Genomic DNA, 25,969 nt, shown 5'->3' with positions numbered 1-25,969 from the left:
GAACCTGTTTCCCGTAGGTCCAGATTGGCTTGAAAATTGCCTTGCAGACCAGGAGCTTGATGTTCTGCCTCAGTTTGGATCTTCTCCAATGCGCCATTGCATCTGCCTTAATCGTACATCGGCCTTTATGCGTTTGTTTACTAGATGAGGGCGCCATGTCAGACTGCGGTCCAGGGTCAGCCCTAGGTGGTTAGGCGTGGGCACGCTGCACGCTACGATGTTGATGATTTATATACAAATGGAGTTCTTGATTTAGATTAATTTTTTCAAAGGCATATACAAAATCAGTCAACTCAAAGTGGCACCGTGGGGAAATATCTTTGAATACGTTTCTTTGGATTATTTAAAAAATTGGTCTAAAAGATATTGAAAAAATGGAGGGTAACGCTTCCCTACCCAGAGGTCCTAGTAAAGAATGTAAAAAAAAAGCATCTTTGTATACGCTACATGACGATGACTTACAGGGACGGCATACAGGCTTTTCAAAAACCTTGGCCAAGGTCGAAATTGGAAATTACTATTGGAAAGATATGTCTAAGCAAATAATAGACTACATAAGAGAATACAGCAATTACCAGATGTTCAAAGATGTTTTAATTACAACATATGCTGTCGACACTGGAGTCTTAACGAGAAGCAGCTGCAACACATTTATGTCCAAGATAACAACATTTTCCTGGATGATGGCACCAAAAAACTTCTTTACTGTTTGTCCGTATGAACGTCGAGATCTCAGGAACTATAAAAGCTAACTGCTCGGCGGCAAATATTAGCCTTGTTTTTGATGCACAAAGAGCCATCAGAGCGACGTTTGTAGTCGTAATTAACCAACAACTTTTGTTGACGTGTGCACTGTTTCCCGGTCGTAAATTCGATACCCTGCGCTAAATCAATTGTTGTCGAATTAGAAAAATTTTGTTTAAGGGGGTGGGGGGGTAGGGTTTTGAGGGTTCAAAATAAGTGTTTTTTTTAAATTGCATATTATGAAAGTATAGTAACTCAAGATTGTTGTCTGTAAATAGGAAGTCAATCGGAGCAAAACTCACAAAGATATAGCTTTGGAAGTAGACGGGTCTCGAACGACTACCTCAGCTAATCCCTCAGCGGGGAAAACACCAACAAAACCTTTAAACACGTTTTTCTCAAATCGATGTTTTTTGAGTCGGTGCACTCTGTATCTCAAAATCTATTCAACCGATCGTTCTCAAATTTTTTACAGTGTTTCCTTACATAATTTATGAGGTAACCCCGTCGAGATTTTTTCGTTTTTGACTTTATTTTCTTTATTATTAACAACAATAGTCATGAACTTTGGCCAAAAATCGGTATTTTCACTTTCAAGTTTTGTAAAAAGTTCAAAAATTATAAAAAAATGGAAAAACTCGACAGGGATACCTAGAGGGACATAAAAATTGATGGAAAAACTTTGGGTATTTCATATCAGATTATCCAGTGCTGAGGTATGACGTGCACCGCAAAATGTATTTTTTCTGAGGCGCCTGCGAAGAATTGCTGCCATTCGGTCAATTTTCAATATTTTTCAACCAATATTTCCCAGAATATAGTTCAATTACTACTCTTTAATGTACAATAATCAGAAATAAATTTACTTTCACCGTACGCCCAAAAAAATCTGTAAAAACCTGTTTTTTTTCCCTTTAAATAAATTGCCACTCCCTCAGCCCAAGTCCTTATCCAGAACAAAGGCACTAATACGCCGACGTAACAAGTTTTATAATTTCGTTAGGTTCGTGCTTAGGTTCTGTGCGGAAGCCTTGTGTATGGAAAGAGACTTTTATGATCCCTCTCCAAAAAAGGGTAACAAATTTCAAGCAATTACAGAGGTATCTCTAAGTTGTCAGCTATCCCAAAATATTTTTAAAATGTCATTTGCCTGTCATATTTCGTAGTTTCTTTAGTGACTCCCATATCGCGTCCATCTACTCGCGAATCGAGCCGTACGATACATGGCAGAGCTTGTCGGTCGGTAGGGCGAGAGGTTTGACCGTGCTACCAGCGCAAAAAAACAAAATAAAAACAAGTGAGAACGTTATAGTCGAGTTTCCCGACTATCTGATACCCGTTACTCAGCTAGTGAAAAGGAGAAGTAGGCTAATACGGACGGACAGACGGACGGACAAACGGACATGGCCAGGTTGACTTTAGCACGACTTCGTTATTTCGTTATTCATTTTAAAAATTGATCTCTGTTATTGGAAAGATATCGTTGCCTGTTTATTGCTATCGATAAAAAAATAACTAAAAGTGCTTAGGCTTTAAGACAAAACTAATTAAAAAACATTTGTTTTTTAGCAGACCAAAGAAAAATTCATCACCCCATGGCTACACGATATATTCACAGCTTGCCTTCAGGATTGTTTTCCTGCCAAAAGCAGGGAAGTGCAGCCATATGAGCCCCAAGGATTACAGGCCAATTAGTCTCACCTCTTTCTTAGTCAAAACGCTAGAAGAGCTGCTGGGCACTACACTCACTAGTAGCCACCATTGAGAAAGCCCTGCATAACCAAAAATATGCTCTCGGAGTGTTTGTTTATATATCCGAAGCATTCAACAATGTGACCACAGACGCTATTATAGACCGCCTAGAAGCGGCCAACACGCCCCCGCTATCAGTTTGTGGATAAGAAATCTTCTAAGCTGTAGACGAGTACAATCCGATTGGGGCACCGCCTCCATGGTGAAAGGAGCACACAGGGGCACGCCGCAAGGCGGGGTCCTGTCGCCTCTCCTGTGGAATCTGGTGACCTGATTAAGAGCTTCGAAGGGAAGGCCCCAAAGATAACAGCTTATGCTGATGACATAACCATAATTATCACGGGAGTCTGTCCATCGACACTCAACTCTATTATGGAATCAACGCTCAGGGAGATATGTGAGTGGGCGAAGAGGGTAGGACTCACCATAAACGGGTACATGACGGACATCATTCTCTTCACCAAGAGATACAAGGTGCCGCTATGGGTCCCCCCGAAGATTAACTCTTCCAGGCTAACCCCGAAGACACAAGTCAAGTACCTTGGAATTGTTTTAGACAGCAAGCTGACATGGAAGCCCAATGTACTAGAGAGGGTGAAGAAGGCCACCATAGCGCTATATGCATCCAAGAAGATGCTAAGCAGCACATGGGGCCTCTCACCCGCTCTAATGCACTGGGTTTACATCTCGGTGGTGCGTCCAACTCTGATGCTTGGAGTCTTAGTGTGGTGGCAGGCTATGAAAAAGAAGACTTACAAAAAGCTCATGGAGAAAACGCAGCGGCAGGCACTGCTCTGCATAACAGGGGCGCTGAGGTCAACCCCCACAAAAGCACTTGAAGCTATAGTTGGAGTTGATCCCCTAGACATCCAGGCGCAAATGATCGCCAGAAAGGCTGCACAACGCCTAGTTGCATCAAGGAATATGTCTCTACAAGGACACGGGTATAGTTAAATTGGTCGATACATATCTGACTACATAGTCACCAGAACGTGCCCGGATGTAAGAACAACGTCATGCATGGGACCAGACGATTGGAAAACCGGTCAGGACCATGCCCGACACCTCAATATATACACGGACGGCTGCAAGATGGAAGGAGGAGTTTGAGCGGGCATTTACTGTTCAGACCCTGAAATGAGGCTGTCGTATAAGCTATCAAGCCAATCCAGGCGGAAGTATTCGCCATAGGGAAAGCAGCAGAGCTTGCGCTGAGCATTGGCCGCCCACATGAAGCGGTCAACTTGTTCCTAGACAGTCAAGCGGCGATAAGATCCATGCAATCGTCAGCGGTCAGTTCCAAAAGTGTACTGGCAAGCAGGGAGGCACTAAATATCCTTAGCACGACCACGTCAGTGAGGATCTACTGGGTTCTTAGCCACCAGGGCTTCGATGGTAATAAGACGGCAGACGAACTTGCTAAGGAAGGCGTTGGACTGGCGAAAGAAAGATCGCGAACTGGAAAGACGGGCCGAAGTACGAGCCAAAAGCAGATGGAGAAGAACAAAGAGCGCAACGTAAAACGTGCTGCATTTTTTAAGGAAATACTGCAGACTGTTACTGGAATAATTACAGATCACTGCCTAGCTGCGGCACACGCAGTCAAACTGGGCATTACCGACAACGCCAGATGCCGGAAATGTGACGATCCGAGGAAAAAGAAACCTTGGAGCATCTTATTTGCAAGTGTCCGGCCCTAACAAGGGCAAGAATAAACTACCTAGGCGCTCCGGTTCTGGCATCGCTAGAAGATGCCTCCAGGAAGAAGCCAGGCGAACTACTTGCCTTTGCGAAAAATACCTCGATCCTAAAGGATTTCGAAAACCACGAAAACATTCTCTAGGTCCATAAAGAAACATTCAGACAGCTATGGGCCATATGGGCCTATACGCGGGTCCGTGACCTGACTTGATCGAATTTGCAATTACTAAACAAGTCCCCCGCCACATGGTCACCGCCGAAGTACTAGCAGATTTATCATCATTTATATTCATTATTATCATTTATTTTTAAATTTGCTATATCGCCCCCACATAGTCGACCCACCCTATAGACTCACAAATTTTAGAGCAAACTGGCCAAGATATAAAAACTATGTCTGTTTACACATAGAACTAAAACCGGCAAGGGAAGGGAGTGGAAGACCAATAGATCACCAACTACAAGGCACATGCTTAAAATAGCCACAAGCAGGCTTACCAATGCTCTTAAATAAGAGGAAGAAAACAGCCAACGTTCATTTTGCACATCTGCTTGTGTTCAACGCAATCGCCAAGCTTGGATACTTCCCTCAAAAATTGAAAAAGTCGACCATAGTAATGATCTCAAAGGCCGTCAGTCGGGTGATGGACAAGGGGACTAACGTGTAGCTTTAAGCTTTGCTAGAAGAACGCGTCGTAGTTGTCCATACACCCGGAAGTGCGACTAGGTCCCTTGGCAAGGTTATGTCCCTGCCAGAGGATGCTGGCAAATGGTAGTCGGGCGTCCCGGGCTGGACTAAGGTGTCACTCGACCCGTGCCAAGAGTCAGCCTGGCTGAGGGTACTTGGCGACCCCCTGTTCTAAGAAGCCTTACCCGGGCGGTGCGAAGTTGGCGAGTGAGCCCACCTGCCTGGCAATCGTCAGCGGTCAGTTCCAAAAGTGTACTGGCAAGCAGGGAGGCACTAAATATCCTTAGCACGACCACGTCAGTGAGGATCTACTGGGTTCTTAGCCACCAGGGCTTCGATGGTAATAAGACGGCAGACGAACTTGCTAAGGAAGGCGTTGGACTGGCGAAAGAAAGATCGCGAACTGGAAAGACGGGCCGAAGTACGAGCCAAAAGCAGATGGAGAAGAACAAAGAGCGCAACGTAAAACGTGCTGCATCTTTTAAGGAAATACTGCAGACTGTTACTGGGAATAATTACAGATCACTGCCTAGCTGCGGCACACGCAGTCAAACTGGGCATTACCGACAACGCCAGATGCCGGAAATGTGACGAATCCGAGGAAAAAGAAACCTTGGAGCATCTTATTTGCAAGTGTCCGGCCCTAACAAGGGCAAGAATAAACTACCTAGGCGCTCCGGTTCTGGCATCGCTAGAAGATGCCTCCAGGAAGAAGCCAGGCGAACTACTTGCCTTTGCGAAAAATACCTCGATCCTAAAGGATTTCGAAAACCACGAAAACATTCTCTAGGTCCATAAAGAAACATTCAGACAGCTATGGGCCATATGGGCCTATACGCGGGTCCGTGACCTGACTTGATCGAATTTGCAATTACTAAACAAGTCCCCCGCCACATGGTCACCGCCGAAGTACTAGCAGATTTATCATCATTTATATTCATTATTATCATTTATTTTTAAATTTGCTATATCGCCCCCACATAGTCGACCCACCCTATAGACTCACAAATTTTAGAGCAAACTGGCCAAGATATAAAAACTATGTCTGTTTACACATAGAACTAAAACCGGCAAGGGAAGGGAGTGGAAGACCAATAGATCACCAACTACAAGGCACATGCTTAAAATAGCCACAAGCAGGCTTACCAATGCTCTTAAATAAGAGGAAGAAAACAGCCAACGTTCATTTTGCACATCTGCTTGTTGTTCAACGCAATCGCCAAGCTTGGATACTTCCCTCAAAAATTGAAAAAGTCGACCATAGTAATGATCTCAAAGGCCGTCAGTCGGGTGATGGACAAGGGGACTAACGTGTAGCTTTAAGCTTTGCTAGAAGAACGCGTCGTAGTTGTCCATACACCCGGAAGTGCGACTAGGTCCCTTGGCAAGGTTATGTCCCTGCCAGAGGATGCTGGCAAATGGTAGTCGGGCGTCCCGGGCTGGACTAAGGTGTCACTCGACCCGTGCCAAGAGTCAGCCTGGCTGAGGGTACTTGGCGACCCCCTGTTCTAAGAAGCCTTACCCGGGCGGTGCGAAGTTGGCGAGTGAGCCCACCTGCCTGGCCTTCACCCAAGGATCGGGTTCAGGTGACGTCGCCTCAAATCTGAGGCGACTGAGTGCAAGCCGCTCAAAGCCGTCGTCATGGAAACATCTCCCGGCCCCAGTGCAATGATGCCCCATTCAGGCAGAGCCAAGGACGGCAAGCACTCAGTAGCAACCGGTAACGGCAATAAATTTACATATGCAGAAAAACGATCTGCTGGGCAGAGCGAGGACAGTGGCTCCTCCTGCAGAATGGATGAAGCACGAATGGAATGGGCACGATCCGTATGGCCAAAATTCGGCAAGGAAGCCCCAAAGCCATCCAAGCCCACAGAGGTCAAAAAGCGGCCTCCACCTAAGAGGGCCGGTAAAACCTAACCTAACCTAATTATCTCAAAGCCAGGAAAAAAATAAACGAAGACATACACAGAGACATAAAAATAAAATTAGTAATCGAAGTAATAACTGAGAAGAAAATGAAATAACAACAAAAGATGTCCAACCATCCAAATCTCCACGCAAGAAAATTAATCCGAGTATGCCGTCAAAGCTGGCTGCAGCACAACGACCTCCCAGCCCGGCAATAAACTTATTAGGGCATTAATCAGAAACTCTATCTGTTGGGCCAAGCCCCAATTAAAATAATGTTGTTTATATTTGAATTCTGTGCCTTTTATATGTTGTTAACATAACATCCGTTGTATAATGCTGCCAACTCGTACTAGCGAGTGATTGGCAGATGGGAAGAAGAAGTAGTAGTCTCACTTCATTTCGTTTAGTACGGACGTGTTTTTAACAGTGCTCCACTTAAACAATCCCAAAAATCGAAACAGTGAAGTGAACCAAATATAAAACCATAAGCGAAAAGACGCTCAGTGCTATGCCTGCACATATGGATTTTCTAACAAATCTATAAGTTATTAATCATCAACTAACTAATTACAAGTATTAACAAACCAACCTTTGCAACGCAACAACGCTTACTTTTCCGATCGGCAACTCCCAACCCGCCAAACGAATACCTGCTTAAAGCGAACGTCAAAGAACAATCTTGCTCTTCGTCTCCCTTACCAACAAAATCTGCTTACACCAAGAAAAGAGAACAGAACTTAGCTGTAACAGCAAGCACAAACTCTTCAATTGTCGCGACAACCTCAATAACTAAAACAACACCGATGCCGACTGCCCGCTTAACACATACAAACACAACGAAAGCTGCGCAGACAGCAAAACAAACTGCAAGGAACGAAAACAAAAACGCAAAGCCGGCCATACAGACTGAAATGGATCGCTACATCCAAATAAAACGAAAGCTAAGCCCCCAAAAAATGTAAACAAACCAAAAATCTCACGCGCCAACGCCAACACAACTTTAGGCGAAGTAACGAATAATGCCAACAGGTTAGACATTTTGGCAGACACTATTGAAGACCTGCCCGTTGAAGCTGATGGAAGCGACAAAAATAAGCCAAAGCCACCACCAATATTTGTACGTGAGAAAAGCTCAAGTACATTTGTAAACAATGTAATAAAGCTCATAGGTGACGCAAATTTCCACATAATTCCCTTAGTTAGGGGCAACATTCATGAAACTAAAGTTCAGACCAAGTCTGAACAACACTTTAGAGCCATAACAAAGTATTTGGACGAAGGAGAAAAAAGCTATTATACATACCAGCTAAAAAGCTGCAAGGGTCTACAAATCGTACTAAAGAGCATAGAGCCTGATGTAACACCAGACGAAATAAAGCTGGCGCTACAGGATAAAGGATTTACCGCAAAATCAGTCTTCAACATCTTAATCAAAAATAGACAGCCGCAACCACTCTTCAAGGTGAAACTGGGACCAGAAGCAAAGATGCCGAAAAGAAACGATGTGCATCCAATCTACAAACTCAAATTTTTACTACATCGTAGAATCACTGTAGAAGAACTTCACAAACGTAACAATCTGGTACAATGTATAAACTGCCAAAAATCGGCCATACAAAGTCTTACTGTAAGCTGCGCCCAGTGTGCGTAGTCTGTGGCGAGCTCCACGACAAAGCCAGCTGCAGTGCACCCAAAGAAGACAAGCAGAAAAAAGTGTGGCAACTGTGGAGGCAATCACACAGCCAACTACAGAGGCTGCCCAGTAAACAAAGATCTCAAAAGCCGCATTAACCAGCGCATAGCCACAGCTCACAAAACGCACCGATCACAAAAATTTCCCCAAAAACAACCCAGAAGTTTTCTTCTCTACCGCAGCCAGATCCTCACTTGGTACAGGATTCGTTACCAAAAACGCGTCATATGCAAGCGCTCTAAGATCAGGTCTAGAGCCCCCAGCCTCCAATGCGCCATGTTCACAAGCCAAATATGTGGACTTCAATTCGGTACAAGACAAAAAGCCAATGGAACAACAACAAAACAATTTCGAAGCAATTATACTTACCTTGCAGCAAAGCATAGCGGAGTTTATGGCGTTTATGCGGACAACCATGCAAGATCTAATGCGCAATCAAAACATGTTGATACAACTGCTTGTATCACAACAATTAAAATAATCATCTTCATGGCCTTGCTAAGAATCTCTACGTGGAACGCCAATGGCGTTTCACAGCACAAACCTGAGCTAGCTCAATTCCTACTCGAAAAGCACATCGACGTAATGCTACTTTCGGAAACACACCTCACAAACAAATATAACTTCAACATAATAGGATATATTTTCTACGGAACCAATCACCCTGATGGTAAGGCCCACTGCGGGGCCCGGATTTTGATAATAAGCCGTCTCAAGCACCACTGTCATATTGAGACTGCCAAAAACTAACTGGGGACTATAATGCCAAGCACACACACTCGGGATCTCGACTCGTGAATCCAAAAGGAAAAAAGCTCTACAACGCCATTATAAAAGCAAACAACAAGCTCGACCACGTTTCTCCTGGCACACCTACATACTGGCCTACTGACCCCAAAAAACTACCTGATCTAATCACAGTCGCCAAAAACATTCCCCGTAATTTGATAAGCGCCGAGTGCCTCTCAGACCTATCATCTGACCCCTCGCCCCTCCTAATAAATCTGCTCCGACACCCAGAACCAGCAAACCTCTCTTATAAGTTTACTTCAGAAAAAACCAACTGGATCAAATACAAAAAATACATAAGCTCACACATTGAGCTTAACCCACCTCTTGAACCTGAAGATGACATTGAAAGCTTTGTTAACTCACTGGAGTCAATCGTCGTTGCTGGAGCTCGCTGCTCAACGCCGCAAACAGTAAGCAAAATTACAAATCACAAAAAGACCAACCTGCAAATCGAAATACTTCTTCTCGAAAAACGATGCCTACGGCGAGAATGGCAGTCCTCCAGATCACCGTCGGCAAAACAAAAGTTAAAAGACGCCACACGCAAACTTACAAAAGCTTTAAAGCAAGAAGAAGAGCTTGCCCAACGTACTTATATTGAAAAATTATCAACATCCAGTACAAAAAACTCACTGTGGAAAGCTCACCCAACTCTTGGCTCACCCACAGTACCAGTGGTCCCTATTAGAAACCACACAGGTGGTTGGGCCCGTAGCGACAAAATTAGAACCAGCACATTTGCCACTCATCTACAAAAAGTCTTCCAACTGAATTCTACAAAAAACACGTTCGAAATTCCACCCGCAACAGACGACTCCCAGCATCATCATGCACCAGTTGTTTTTCGCTCAAACGAAATTTCAAAAATCATCAAAGAACATCTGAACCCAAAAAAATCAGCAGGGTGCGACCTAATTACTCCTAAGATGATTATCGAGCTGTCTTACTGTGCCGTATGCAGCATTACCCAGCTCTTCAACGCCATCAACAAACTTGGCTACTTTCCAGGAAGATGGAAAAAGTCAACAATAATAATGATACCAAAGCCGGGAAAAGATCACACTGTTCCATCGTCGTACAGACCCATAAGCCTTCTATCCTGCTTATCGAAACTTTTCGAAAAATGCCTCCATTCCTGAACACGCACAACACAATACCAGCACACCAATTTGGCTTTCGTGAAAAAAACGGAACTATTGAGCAAGTTAACCGCATAACATCAGAAATACGAAACGCATTTAAAAAACGGAAATATTTCTAGATGTTTCGCAGGCATTCGACAGAGTTTGGCTTGACGGTCTGATGTACAAAATCAAAACAACGCTTCCAAACAACACTCATAAACTTCTATAATCGTACCTCTACAACAGGAAGTTGTACACAACACTATACGTTCTATTCACAGCAGACATCCCTACAAGCATCTCAGCTAGCCATATACCTGGTCGACGTGGAAAAGTGGTTATCCGACTGGCGTATAATGGTGAACGAACACAAATGCAAGCAAGTAACTTTCACCCTTAACAGGACGTTAAACATCGTCGCACTTCCAACAGCAAACGAAGTGACGTATCTGGGAGTACCGCGATAGAAGACTAATTGGCGCCGACACATCCAAGCCAAGAGAACTCACTTAAAACTGAAGGCCAACAGCCTTCATTGGCTTATCAACTCCCGCTCATCACTCAGTTTGGACTTCAAGGTGCTGCTCTACAACTCAGTGCTAAAACCAATCTGGACTTACGGCTGCCAGCAATAGCAACATCGATGTCGTTCAGAGAGCCCAGACGAAGATATTGAGAACTATCACCGGGGCACCGTGGTATGTTCGAAACGCCAGCATTCACAAAGATCTAAACGTGACACCTGTAAAAGACGAAATTGCGGAAAAAAAGGAAAAGTACCTTAACAAGTTATTAACGCATCTTAACCAGCTCGCGAGGAGTCTAACAAGGCTAAGCAGCCGATCACGCCTACGTCGAAACGACTTGCCAACCCAGCAGTAATTTTTTTTTAGGGCCGCTTTTATAATACAGTTTAAGAAATGTACTGGTAATTAGTATTTACACTTAAGATTTGTTAACTTGTTGTTAGTTTTCGGTACAGAAAAGATACAACAAATAAAAGCTCCAAACTGGAAAAAAAAAAAAAAGTTGAAGTGAGGAGAAATAATCAAGAATTGTCATCAGAATTGATACTATTAAAACTAGCACCATCATAATCAAGAAAAAAGCTCTTGTTTTTGATTGTGCAAGTTTTTTAGTTAATTTTGGTGATAGTTGTTGTTATGCTCGCCCCCATTTTTACTTTGCTCCAAGTCTCGCACGTGCATTTACGACCTTTGACCTGCCAAACTATCGTACATTCTCGCATCGCGGTCGCTACCGGTATACCCAGCATGCGCATAGAATTGTCGCTCGTGCATTTGAGCACAACTCATAGCAGCGCAGCTACCGGCTATATTCAAGGGTCTCCCGCTGCATCCCTGGACGTCGACGGAGTGGACATACCATCCTCCAAATGTCATCGCCATAGTTGGAGTGGACATCTCGGTCCCACATCTATACATCTATAGCCCCGAGGTGCACCCCCATACATAACCTGCCACAGCACATCGGTTGCACTCTAGGCTTGGCGAATGTAAATTTTCCAATACATCTCGTCGTCTCTCTCGCTCGCAGCAAGGCACTGCCAGATCGAAATAAATAAATACTCGCTTCGAAATAGAAAAACTATTTATCCACGTCTAGGCTTGCGTTCAGGAACAACTTGGACCAGACGCAAAAAGCACCGGCATCCATGAATCCACTGTTAATATTTGGCACAAATCTGCAGTTAAGCTCCCGCTCTTATCATTGCCGGCATTTGACGGCAAATACTGCGTGTACCAAAACATCATCGTACCGTTTAACGAAGTCGTTGGCCACCAGCCATCCATGTCTAAGATCGAAAAGTTCAACCCGTTGTTAAACTGTCTTCGAGCTCTTCCGCTCTTAAAACGATTCGAGCTTTCCAGGTGACCGCAGACAACTACACAAAGGCTCTGAACCGCTTAAAGCTTCGCTAAGACAACCCTAACATATCGTCACTCTTCGCATTGCCAACTGGCGCCAAGTAAAATGGTCAGCAGATGCGCAGCCTAATCGAAAATGCATCCGCATTATACAACTAGTTGCGTTCGTTAAGCACCGAGTCACAGTTCTGCGAGGCCATGCTCATCTTCATAGCTATGGGCAAAGTGGACCAGGAGACTATGAGGAAGTGGAATGAGTCGCTGGATTACACTATCTTGCCTTCTTGGGACAAATGCGTTAAAGTCGTCGAACGTCATTGTCAATATTTGGAATCGGATAAGAAGCCTACTGCTGAAGCCCCTATCAGTCAACCAGGTAGCCATAGGTCGCGCTCGCAGAAGAATCAGGCAAGTATGTCCTTCAATTGCACAACACAAACCTGTAACGTCTGTTCACAGACAGACCACAAGACCTTTAGATGCCCAGAACTAATCAATCTCGCCCTTAATGCCTCAATGCAGTAAAGCGCCACAAGCTATGCATTAATTGCCTTGGCAAGGGTCATCTTGTAGCCAACTGCCTGCCGACCTGCCTGCATTACCGCATCACTCGCTGCTTAATCGGCCGTTACCAGGATCGGCCGCAGCTCCCTTGTCACTACCTCAAGCGGAGTCTATACAAGTTTCGGTTGCAGTCGCACATACTCACACGGAATCTCGTTCCGATTGTGTCATCCTGGCCACTGCACTGATTCTTGTCAAGGATGTATATGGAAGCTACAGAATAGAAAGAGCGTTTCTGGACTCATGTTCTTAGGTGAATTTCATATCCGAGAAGTTTGCCGAAAGGCTTCGACTGCCACGGAGTAAGAGCAACCTCGAGACTCGAAGCATTGGTGAGACACAAACGCGAATCAAACAACATGCAACCACCAATATCAAGTCGAGGCACAATGAATTTTAGTTTCTCCCTGATTTTTGCGTGACATCGCACATCAGCTATGTTTTTTTTGCCACGCCCAATCCAACTCCCACGTCCACACTTTACAAACGTTTAATTTTTTTTTTAATTTCATTCTTGTTTTTTCCTATTTCTTTCAATATGCCACAAAATTTCTCGTTAGCACTCCACTAGCTGAGTAACGGGTATCTGATAGTAGGAAAACTAGACCAAATCATTTTTTGTTATTTTAAATTATTTTTTATGATGTCAATGTTAAATCATTAAAAACCAATACAATAAAATATTTGTGATATTTTATTTCAATAACAGCGAACATATAACAATATTAAATCTTGTATAAACAGTTCATTATTCTAAGTGCGATATTTTTAAATTGGTCCAACGGTATAATCGAAATTATGCTTTGCTGTCGATAAAACCTTTTCTTCATCTTAATTATTATATACTGGTAGCCCTTTATTCCACGACTGTATTTCTGAAGTCCGTCGTTCTATGTGAATGACTTCCTAGGAGGAGCGGATACGGTAGAGGAGATACATCAAATCAAAAGGGACGTTACAGCGATTCTACGGGATGGCCAATTAGAACTCGCAAAATGACATTCAAATCACTGCAAGTTTACTGATGACGCTACAGTCAAAAATTTGCAGTTGGACGACGAAATGCTAACCAGCACGCTTGGCCTAAGTACCAAGAAAGGGACACATTTATGTTTTCGGTTTCGCCAAGAGTAGATTCAGACCACGTTACCAAGCGCTCGATTATGTCCATAGCCTCTTCGCTGTTTGATCCGTTATGATTAATTACTCCCATCATCATAGTGGCATAATTATCCTCCAGGAGCTGTGGCTCCTAAAACTACACTGGGACGAGTCAGTACCCCAAGGCATTCATACGACTTGGATGTCCCTGCTTGCGTCGCTTTCGTCGTTGGAGTCTTTAGGTATACCACGAGATTGCCTTCAACCATTAGAGCGTATGGATGCTGCATCTACGCTCGGACACTCGAATCAGATGGGCTAACCAAGGTACAGCTAATCACTTTGAAGTCCAAAGTTGCTCCCACCAAGAAGCTATCTCTGCCGAAATTATAACTTTGTGGAGCACATTTGTTGGCAAAGCTCTACCAAAAAATCATTCTCATCTTCGCTGACAGAGAGCCAACCTCGTTCTTATGGTGCGGTTTCGGCAATCGAATTGCTGAAACTCAAGAAATCATGTCAGTTTGCCACTGGAGACATGTCCTACCCAATGTAAACCGGCTAGTAACCTATCCAGAGGCTGCACCATCACCGAGTTGGAACAATCGATATAGGTCGAGGGACCTAAGTTTCCACGCCAAGATCATCAACATTGGGCAAAGGACAGTCGAGACCACATGGACATTGATATGAAAACTGCGCAACTGGAGAAGAGAAAATCAGTACACACGACCACTAATTAACTGCTTGAAGGAATCTACAAGATCCGTTCGCATCATCGTTGCCTACTAGTTATCGCCTGGATGTACAGATTTATTCAGCACTGCTGTAAACTTACACCATTCCAATTGCTGTCGCCGACGCCAGCAGAATTGCTACGGGCGCTACATTGCATCGTCTGGAATTTTCAAAACATTAACTTCGCTCAAGAGATGTACTCGGTCCTGAAAGGCCATCCGATTCGCACTTGCCTTAAAAATCTTAGTCTCTTCCTCCAGGTCACAGGTCGCTAAAGGTAGGAGGGCGCTTGGAGCTAGCAGACTATCCAGAAACCCAAAAGCATCCTGCCCTGCTCCCAGCTAAGGATCCATTTGTTTCACAATTCGCTCGCAATCTTCATCTACAGAACTATCATGGCGGGCCACGGACTCTCGTCGCTTTAATTCGAATACAGCCCTGGATATTGAATGCAAGGGACTTGGCGCGACAAGTATTCGCTCGTGCATAAATTGTCGTCGCTATCGACCAACTCTCGAAAAGCAGCTAATGGGCCAACTGCCTAAGAAGCGAATCACACCATTTTCGAGAAGCGGAATAAACTTTTGCGTACTAATCACCGTATATTTTTGCGCATCCGGGGTAAGCCGCCCGCCGAGGCCTACCTAGCAGTCTTCGTTTGCTTAGCCACAAAGGCTATACATGTCGATGTGGTTCTTGCTTCGGCAGAACATATACTAAAATTGGATCTCACGACGGATAGCTTCATTGCATCACTCAAGCGTTTCATGACCCGACGCAGGCTTCCCTCAGACATATTTTGTGACAATGCTTAAACTTTCGCAGGAGATAACAACAAGCTAGAATCTTTGAAACAGTTTCTTTTTAAAGACGAAACTAACGAATTTCTGTAGCTCAGAGTTTATTAACTTCCACTTTACTCCGTCCAGAGCTCCACACTTCGGGGGCATATGGGAAGCTGCATTAAAAAGCGTCAAGGGACTACTCAATCGCACTCTTCGAGACACCAGATTAAACTTTGAGGAGTTAGCCACTGCAGCTGCTGACGTCGAGGCGATCCTGAACGCTCGCCCGTTAACGCCGCTTTCATCAGACCCAAATGACCTGGCCACTTTCACGCCCTTGTATATTTCTATCGGTATGCCACGCCTACTATAAGGCCCACAAGCGCCTAAAACTGAACAATTTTTTTAAACCAGTTTATTGCAGTATTAGTCTTGTAAATTTTGATTGATTTTTGTATTGGTTTTTAAAAATGAAGTATTTGACACGCCCAATCAGACAACCAACTGCCACGCCCCTCTTTACAAACGCTTAATTTTTTTTAAATTTAATTCTTGTTTTTCCCTATTTCTTTCAATATGCCACAAAATTTCTTGTAATATTTCCACTAGCTGAGAAACGGGTATCTGATAGTCGGGAAACTCGATTAAATCATTCTCTGATATTTTTAATTAATTTTTATGATGTCAATATTAAATCATTAAAAATCAATACAATAAAATATTTGTGATATTTTATTTCAATAACAGCGAACATATAACAGTATATCAAATTTTGTATAAACAGTTCATTATTCTAAGTGTGATATTTTTAAATTGGTCCAACGGTATTATCGAAATTATCCTTTACTGTCGATAAAACCTTTCCTTCATCTGAATCATCATCATCTACTGGTAGCCCTTTATTCCACGTCTGTATTTCTGCAGTCCCGAAAAATTGATAGATTAGATACGTCAGTATTGAAATAATTGCGGACACCTCAAACACTCTTCGCCATTGATCAATAGAGTCCTAAAATAAAGAAAAATAATAAATTAATTTAAATAAGAAATCAGAAAGGAAGCACACGAATTTTACGACGCTGACAATAAGTACATTGCAAAGATATGTTAAAAAAATACCACGGTTCTAAAAAGTCCCTTTAACTATCTTTTTAAAGCATACTACAAACAAGTATACATAGGAGAATAAATGAATGTTAATGGACACAAAATGAAAATAGGAAAAAGGACCATTTCAACCATTTTCTTTCCATTTTTTAGACTCGATATGACTAAAAAAACAACCAGTCGAAATTCACGATGGTACATTTTGTTTATTTTTTTTATTTTTTATTATTCCACAAGGGTTTCGGCCTACATATGGACTATACATATATATAGAAAGAATATTTTAGCAAAGAAGACTACTCGGAGCTTTAAGTAGAAACTGTTGATACTGAACAAAAATATACGTGTACTTTATATGCTCCAAAATGTCTTTTTTACCTCTTTGTAAATTGACTAAAATCGATATATCCTCCACATGGGAATGTAAAGCATACATTTTTTGTTGTTTCTTTTAATCGAAACACTGTCAGCGTCCGACTATTGAAATATAATGCACTCCAGTGAGTTTTAGGCTAATCTAGTATCGCTGTTCACAAAAAATTATATTCAAAAATGGCTTTTGAAAGCTGGTACGAAAGAAAAAGTCTATAACAATTTCGTGCGTTTTTGAATTATTTTAGAAATAAATTTAAATTTTATTTCTTATAAAAAGGGTACAAATGTTTCTGTACTTATTAGAACCGACTTAGCGACTTAGTGGAGTTACTAATTTTTCCCATAAAAAAATGTCGGTAACATTTAATTTTATTAATCATTATGAACAGTGAAAACTCGCAGTTACTCGCAAGATTCGTTGACGTGTAGGAAACAAGTAGAGGAAGACGCTTCCGACCGTATAAAGTATAAATCAATTTATGAATAACGACTACGAAACGCCCAAAACTGTGAGGCCCACACTTTCATTTTATTTTATTATTTGTCTTGCTAGTTTCATTTCAAACCAATTTGTTCATGCAAAATCGTAAGCCCAAAAACCGCAAAAAGTACTAGCTTTTTCCCATTTTTATTGGTTTTATTTCCTCGCTAGCGCCAACTGTTCCTGATATTTCCACAGCCACTCGACAAACGAGATTGACTGTCGGGGCTTAGGAAACCTAGAATACCCGTGGCCTCCTGTTATTTGCTTCCTAATGTCAGGAAAACGGTCGGACGGGCATACCTCAAGAAACCTTCATCTCTCCGATCTTGTGGAGTCGTCCTAAATGACCTCCTAATCAAGCTCGTACGCATGACATGCAGATGTACGGCCTACGCGGATGACTCAGTTTTCCTGATTATAAGTTTCTACAGTCAGGGTCTTGATGGAAATCTACCTGGCTTATATAATGTTCAACTAGGCTGGTAGCAAAATATCTTGGCGTTATCCAAGGATAAGGAACTCCGAGAGTAGCATGTGCGGCCTTCTACATCTGCAAAGAAAATTCGAAGGAAGAGCCAGAGTGCAACCTTACATCTTTTACTGGTTGTACACAGGTGTCGTCCGCCCGATTCTTACCTATGTTTTGCTTGTTTGGTAGGATGCAAACAATAACAAAATACAGAACGCAATTAAAATCTTTACGGGTGAATGTAAGAATGAAGAGGGAATAGGTGCCAGAATATTTATAAACTAACACACCGAGCTGGTGGATATCTAGGCAATCTGTCTGGACCTATGCTCATTTTTGTGGTCAACTAAAACTCTGCAAAAACATTATTGAACTGGAACGCCTAGCTACTTGTTCCGCAGAGTTTGACTCTCACAAAGAAAATAGGCAATGATTTCTGCGGGTATTGCAATGGACCATAAGGCCTTCGAGTGTTCTCACCTTTTTGGAGAAGCTAGCCGTTTAACCAAACCTTCCCACAAGCTACCTATTAAAAAATTGTAGAACTTATATATTAATTACGAAAAACCTACCATTGATTCTTTAAAGTTTTTTTTTAATTTAAACCTTATTAATGTTCATCTCTCCAAAAAATGTTTGTCCTATCTAACAAATATCTCATTACTTTTGGGATAGGGTTCCAAAGAAACTTGTATCGCTTTTATTCTTATTTTCTGCATTGTTATACTCTCAGTTTATAAAAACCAATATAATTATTGATATTAGTAATCCGCTTTTAATTATATATTAATTTAACTAAAACATAGATTTCGTCGCTTATTTTTCCGTTCACAATTACTTTGTTGACCCCTACAGAATCAAGAAAAATGAAATCTACATATGTTGTTTTCAATTCTATTGGTCACCTGAGAAACTAACTGGCCTAACGGTGTTGTGAGGATAGGTACTTTATATTAACAAATCATGGAAAAATCAATTTTTTTAAAAGCCTTTGGAAAATATTTTTTTTTATAATTAAACAGTCAAATAACATGGGTAATCGTTAAGAGAAATGTAATTCTTGGTACATGGAATTTTCATTATTATAATATTTATATTATATTATTCTTTTATGTATGAACACGTTAAAGCCAGTTGGTTTTAATTAACAAATACATTCGAAAACTAATTATAAGGATGCTAATTACGGGCAGAAATAGAGCTCATTCAGGATAGGGTCCTCTATAGAATCCTTTATAAATGTGGCCCGATAATTTTGCGTACCTGCGGTCATTATTTGTCTAGCCGAACCACTGAAGAACAGAACCACAGTGATACGGAGTCCCTCATTCGTAATCGTTATTGTTTTTTACGCTGCTTGCCATTCTCTTTCTTAATCGGCTGCTTCTGTCCTTCTGACTTTTTTCGCTTAGCGGTTTCTTCAATTCGGCTCTCGTTATTACAGAGCGTTGACGCCTCTTCACTGCTACTGTGTGTGCCTGATTGTTTTTTTATGCTTATTGGGTTTCCTTCGGTGCTTAAAAATAGTCTTAAAACTGGTGTCACTTACGTACTACATAATCCATTATATACTAGATGCCACGTCTCGCATCCGCCAGCAGTTCCTAAATTTTTTACTGTAAATATGCCAACTTTGTTAACACAAAAAAGCGTCATACATATACATATAAAGCTGCGGGAGCATCTAAACTCGCATTCGGTAACCTATGCATATGCACATCGATGCCAATTATCACCCTAACAAACTAAAACAAATTACATTGTTTCGAAAATTTTGTCTTATTATTAAAAATACCTAATATAAGTCTATTATCTCAGCATTAGAAAATCGCTTGGATATAACCAAATCGGTGAAATTGTTCAGTGGTTATAAAGCATGCTGATAACCGTAATTAAGGGTTTCAGAAGTGCATTAAATTAATATTCTATAACAATTAGCTAAATTATTTTGATTTGTTTTGTATTTTACTATTCAGGTGTACAGATATCCCACATGCATATTTTTGTGCGCTTCTCTTTGATGTAGGCTTCTCCTTGGTGAAGTGTTTCTTGGATTAGCGATTTACGCATCACACATTATTTTTGCATTTGATTGATGGTGTCTGTTCTGCTATCGCAAATTCAGTATCGTGCGCTTCTCTTTGATGTAGGCTTCTCCTTGGTGAAGTGTTTCTTTGTTTAGCAATTTACGCATCACACATTATTTTTTGATTGATGGTCTGTTCTGCTATCGCAAATTCAGTGTTGAAATTCCGCTGATAATCTATTAGAGGATCTCATTAAATACATTGTAATGCGATTTACAGCTTTTCTTTTAACATGATTAGCTGCTAAAGACGGCCATCTACTTGTTTCCGTATAAATTTACATTTTCTAACAGCCAGTGTTATTTACTCATTGCGCATAATTTATAAACCTTTTTATTGGCTTACATGTGTGTAACTCACAAAGCGATGCTCACATGGATATATGCCCGACCAACTTTGTTGACACTTGGGGTTGTCTTTAGGACAAAGACACAAGGTTTTCCGTCAAAAGATATCATTGTTCTATTTTATAGCGGGTAACATCGAGTTTACCACCCGAAACATGGATCATTTCAACAAAAAGGTTGACTATTCACAACTAAAAACGGGGGCATTTTTGCGTGTGTTTTTACATAGAACAAAAAACTTAATCAAAACTAAAAGTTTTAATTAATTACTTATATTTGTACCCGCCATATACCTTTTTGTACCAGAGTAGTTAAACGCAGAGTAAGTTTGTTGCGACGCCCACAAACCACCTGTAACTGACACGCCCACACTTTTGAAAAATGTTATAAATTTTTTTGTATTATTTGTATTTTTAATTTCTATTATTATTTTAATTTTGTAATATATTTAAATTCTATTTGGTAAGAAAAATAATAAAAGCAAATTCAAAAATCTGTGTGTGACTGTTTGGATTGGATTGTGGGCGTTAGAAGAGGCGTGGAAAAATGTTTTGGTTTACCGATGGAAAGTGGGTAAATAAATAATAAAACGAAAAACACTAACACATTTTTCCATTCAGTTTGGGCGGTACATAAACCAGTACATTGGCATAACAATTTATGCCCTCCTTGTTGTTAAGCTGCGAATCAATATTTTTTAAATTTAAGGGAGTTGGTTCAATGCAGCGCCAGCTTTGAAGAAGAGTTATTAGCACTGGTACGTCCGATAGCGTTTTTGTTTTTCTCAAATCGCGAAAGATATTTTTTGTAGAGCATAGTCCAGATTTGCATGATTTTTAGAAGTACATAAATTGGTGTTTGGAGATTGTAAACCCTGCCTTACGTTAGACTTTTTATTTGCATTACCTCCACTTTTACCACTTCCACGATGTCCATATACAAAGGCCCCAAACGCTATAAATACTTAAATTAAACTTAAAATAAATTAAAAGGTTATGGGATTCTAATATAATCCATAGGTCCACCCTGTACGCAATTTAAAAAGCAGATGTGTTCTAATTTAACTGTGAACTGAAATATTGGGATTTATCGAAGGTGTGGCGTAATAGTTTTTTACACGGTATGTTTTGTCATCTGAAACACGATTACGATGCATCGATGTCAACTATCGAGTTTTTGTGGTTCCCGAGCTTTCGGTAATCATACAGGCAGAAGGACATTGATTCTGATCACTTTATAGGGTCAGCCAATCTCATTGTTAAATTGAAGCGATATAGTATACGTTTTACTCTAGGAGTATAAAGTGAAATAAATAGCATTACCCTTTGACTGCGTTGTCTTACATCGTTAGAATACTTATTGTGTTTTGTATTTACAATTTTAAATAATATTCTATACTTTACCTCTTGTGTGACGATAAATCCAGCCGTCAGTGGAGATATAAAGGACGCAGACATATGAATTGTTTGGCAAAATGCTAAAACAGCGGCGGAATGACCATGATTTGGCGCTAAGTCAATTATATTGGCCATAGCTCCAGCATAAGATGCAGTAATAAATATCACCGCTATAAACCATACCGTTAACAAAATGTACACATTGTCTATATAACCGATACAGTATATTAACACCCCTGGAATAATTTGTGATAGAGCAGTAAATACTTTTCTTACATTAGAAAGACTTAAAACCTTATACAATACAATTTGTCGGCAATATAACAAAAAAAAACTGATGATATATATGAGCAAATAAATGGAACTCCAGAAAGAAAACCATTTGTTTCAAAATTAAATTTTAAAACACTTCCCATAAATGTCGGACCATTAACAATAAAAATGTAATGAACAAATATTCGACCAAAAGTTGTTACAGCAATTGCCCAAGCAGGTATAGATTTGAATATTTGCAGCCAAGGGACTTTAATTTTGACATTGCTGTTTACCTCGTTTCTTACGTTAAGTTCTATATAATTTAATTCATCTTCAGCAATACGAGGGTGCTCGCGTGGTGTATTAAAAGCAAGTAAATACCATAGTATACACCATCCAAGCCCTAAAGTACCAGTAGTATAAAAAATATAAGGCCAACCCCATTCTGATAAAATAAATCCGCACAACGGATACGTTAAACCAATACCAATGCTAAAACCTTGAAAGCTTGACATAAAACGTGAACGTTCCGTAAGGGTATCCAATATCCAACTATTGCATACATGGCAGGCCACGTCAAACCGGAGGCAAATCCCTGAATAGACCGTAACACAATAACAGCTATGTAATGTAATTGTCCGGCTGACGGCATCATAAAACTACATAAAGCTGTTGCTAACTGTGACCATCCAAATTACGCACTTGGTTCCAAACAATTCTGTGGCAACCCCTCCAACCACCTGGGATAACACATAGCACCAATAGAAAGAACTTATAATAACAGATTTCACTATTGTTCTTTGGTCATCAGTGCCACTACCCTAAAAATGTTAATTATTATATTTTGCTGTATGTACGAAAATAATATTTTTTTTATATTACCAGAATTTGCTGCGATTCGTTAACAGATAGCTTTTTTGTTGAATTGTCGTTCGACATCATTGCTACCAATGCAAAATTCATTCATTGCGCATCATAAAAGAGACCAGAAAGCCAGACCACGACAGGAAATAAAGCACCAAACGCGCTGGAATTTTGTCTGAAATTAAATAAATTAAGTATACACATATTTATACCAGTTACTCGTAAAGTAAGGTGTATACTAGATTCGTTAATACGTATGTAACAGGCAGAAGAAAGCGATTCCGATTAAATAAAGTATATACCCTCTATATAAATCAGAATCAATAGCCGAGTCGATCTGGTCTATCCAAATGAGCGTCGAGGAACTAAAGCTAGAAGGTTGAGATTAAGCATACAGATTCTAGAGACATAGACGCAGCGCAAGTTAGTTGACCCATGTTGCCACACCTACAAACCGTCTAAAACTGCCACGCTCACACTTTTAAAAAAAGTTTTGATATTTTTTAATTTCTTTGGTAGTCTTGTAAATTTCTATCGATTTGCTGAAAAACTTTTTACCGCTCCCAAAACTTTCACGCCCACACTTTTGAAAAATGCTTTGATATTTTTATTAGTTTTGTAAATTTGAATCGATTTGCAGTGAAAATAATTGCACCGCCCACCCCAACGCCCACATACCGCCCAAAACAGCTACGCCCACACTTTTAAAAATGTTTTTATATTTTTCACAATTTTGTTACTCTTGTAAATTTCTCATGATTTGCCAAAAATATTTTTGCCACTCTCTCTCTAACGCCCACAAATCGCCAAAAACTGTCACTTAGAAATTTCTCCCTCGCACTTCCACTATGGGTATCAGATAGACGGGGACTTGACTTAGCGTTTGATCTTGTTTTAATGTACATTACCTTAATTATACGTAGATATATACTTTATTGATAAGCTCTATTGAGCGGGTCGAAATCCGTCTGTATTATTGTGTTGAGTATTGTACAGATACATAAAATACTTCTCTGTATAGCAAAACTTGACGTTATTGACGGGTGGCTCGACATATTGTTGTCGCTAATAAATCATACTCGAAATTCTCTTGGTCGTTTTACTATGTGGTTGCTTTTTGGACAGAATACCATTGGCTGATGATCTTGATGTTCTTCTGAACCCTAAAACTAAATTTTCAGATCATATTTCGTCTACTAGGTCAAAGGAATTTGATGATCCCTTTATAACTTGCCCGTCCGGTTCTTGAGTATGGATAACCTATTTGGAGTCCAAAATACGGAGTTCACTCGGACCGCATTTAATCGTTTCAAAAAAACTTCTTACTGTTTGACTTACGACGCCTTAATTGGGATGCAATTGTTTATTACCTTCTTATTCCAGTAGACTAATGCTAATTAATTTACCTTGCCTAGCTGACCGTAGAAAGACGCTTGGAACAGTGTTTATCTGCAATCATATTTGTGGTGAAGTTAATAGTTCCTACTTGATTAATCGGCTAAACTTTTCAGATCCAAGCAGATTCTCTAGAAATTACGTAACCCTAATTTTAAATCAATTTAGATCTAACAATAAGTGCATGACGCCTACAGAGAATTATGTTCTGACTTTAAAATTTTATCATATTATCTCTAATTGTGACTTTCTGCCGCTCTGAAAGGGATTATAATAAACTTATTTGAACCATAATTAGTTCTAACTTATATTTAATATTTTCTCGATTCTTCTTCTAAAGTTGGGTGGCGTGACCCGTTACTTGTTTAATAAAAGTGCGAAAGATGAGCAATAAAAAATAAAATGCTTTAGCTTGCATTATGGAGCTATCTTTATAATATTAAAGCAACCTATTAACATTTTTCATATTTTTTGCACTGCGTAAGCATCACTGAAATCTACATGCTCTAATCCATAGAGCTGATACTGGTATGGTTAATTATTTTTCTATGCCTAATCCAAACGTATAGCGTTTGCCAGAGAAAGGAATTCCATCCTTCACCCTACTAAAGGAGGTACACATATCTTTCCCAAAAACGTACAGCAGCTTGACAAGCGTCAGTTGTATGGATTCGGCCATATCGCACCCTCCTTCTTGTAAGCTTTCCGATCATTGAGCTAGTCTGGATTCAGCTAGGTATTTAATTTAGTTGCCTTGACTTGCATGAAAATGTCAGACAATCGCAAGCTTAAATGACGGTTGATGGACGCAAACGAAGGGTTGTCGGGGGCACACTGGATTTTCCTTGGGAAGGGTCCTAATGTAAATTACTCGGCCAACAGCTCCTATTTACTTTCCTGCCAGACTCCCAAACTATAGAGCTTATTAGTATTATTATTTGTCCGGCCTCCCTGACACTCCCCATTTAATTAGCGAAAATTTAGTGTAGACTAAATAAATGGTTATGTTGTATACATAGGCCTACTCGTATGTATCATAAGCATTTGGTGTGAATCAAGCTTTGGTATCCAATGGTCATGTTGTACGCTGATGTAATGAAGTACACAAAGGAATAGTTTTTTGAGCATTACAAGCAAACGAAATGCATTTTGAAGCCACGGCGTTTACACATTAATTGTAGTAATATATTTACGCCCAGAGGATAATTATTTCAATGGTTTGATTGCAGTGACTGTCGAAGGAAAATAATTATGGTAATTTGATAGTGTGGTGGTGGCATTTGAGAATTTGGCAACAAAGTGCTTCTATGCAAATCGATTGTGGTCACCCTCATTATACATCCGATACAACGAACGCCCCACAGCGAAGGGTTGTCGGGGGCACACTGGATTTTCCTTGGGAAGGGTCCTAATGTAAATTACTCGGCCAACAGCTCCTATTTTCTTTCCTGCCAGACTCCCAAACTATAGAGCTTATTAGTATTATTATTTGTCCGGCCTCCCTGACACTCCCCATTTAATTAGCGAAAATTTAGTGTAGACTAAATAAATGGTTATGTTGTATACATGTAGGCCTACTCGTATGTATCATAAGCATTTGGTGTGAATCAAGCTTTGGTATCCAATGGTCATGTTGTACGCTGATGTAATGAAGTACACAAAGGAATAGTTTTTTGAGCATTACAAGCAAACGAAATGCATTTT

General features: G+C 40.6%; 1 pseudogene; it reads right to left on the bottom strand.

Annotated features, from left to right (window-relative positions):
- Positions 1-16,204: 16,204 nt before the first annotated feature.
- Positions 16,205-25,969, bottom strand: part of LOC120322291 — a 44,154-nt pseudogene continuing 34,389 nt past the window's right edge.

This window comes from Drosophila yakuba, unplaced genomic scaffold, assembly GCF_016746365.2.
Source record: "Drosophila yakuba strain Tai18E2 unplaced genomic scaffold, Prin_Dyak_Tai18E2_2.1 Segkk50_quiver_pilon_scaf, whole genome shotgun sequence".
Classification (NCBI taxonomy): domain Eukaryota; kingdom Metazoa; phylum Arthropoda; class Insecta; order Diptera; family Drosophilidae; genus Drosophila; species Drosophila yakuba.
Note: the sequence above shows the minus strand (reverse complement) of the source record. Positions and strands in the feature narration are given on the sequence as shown.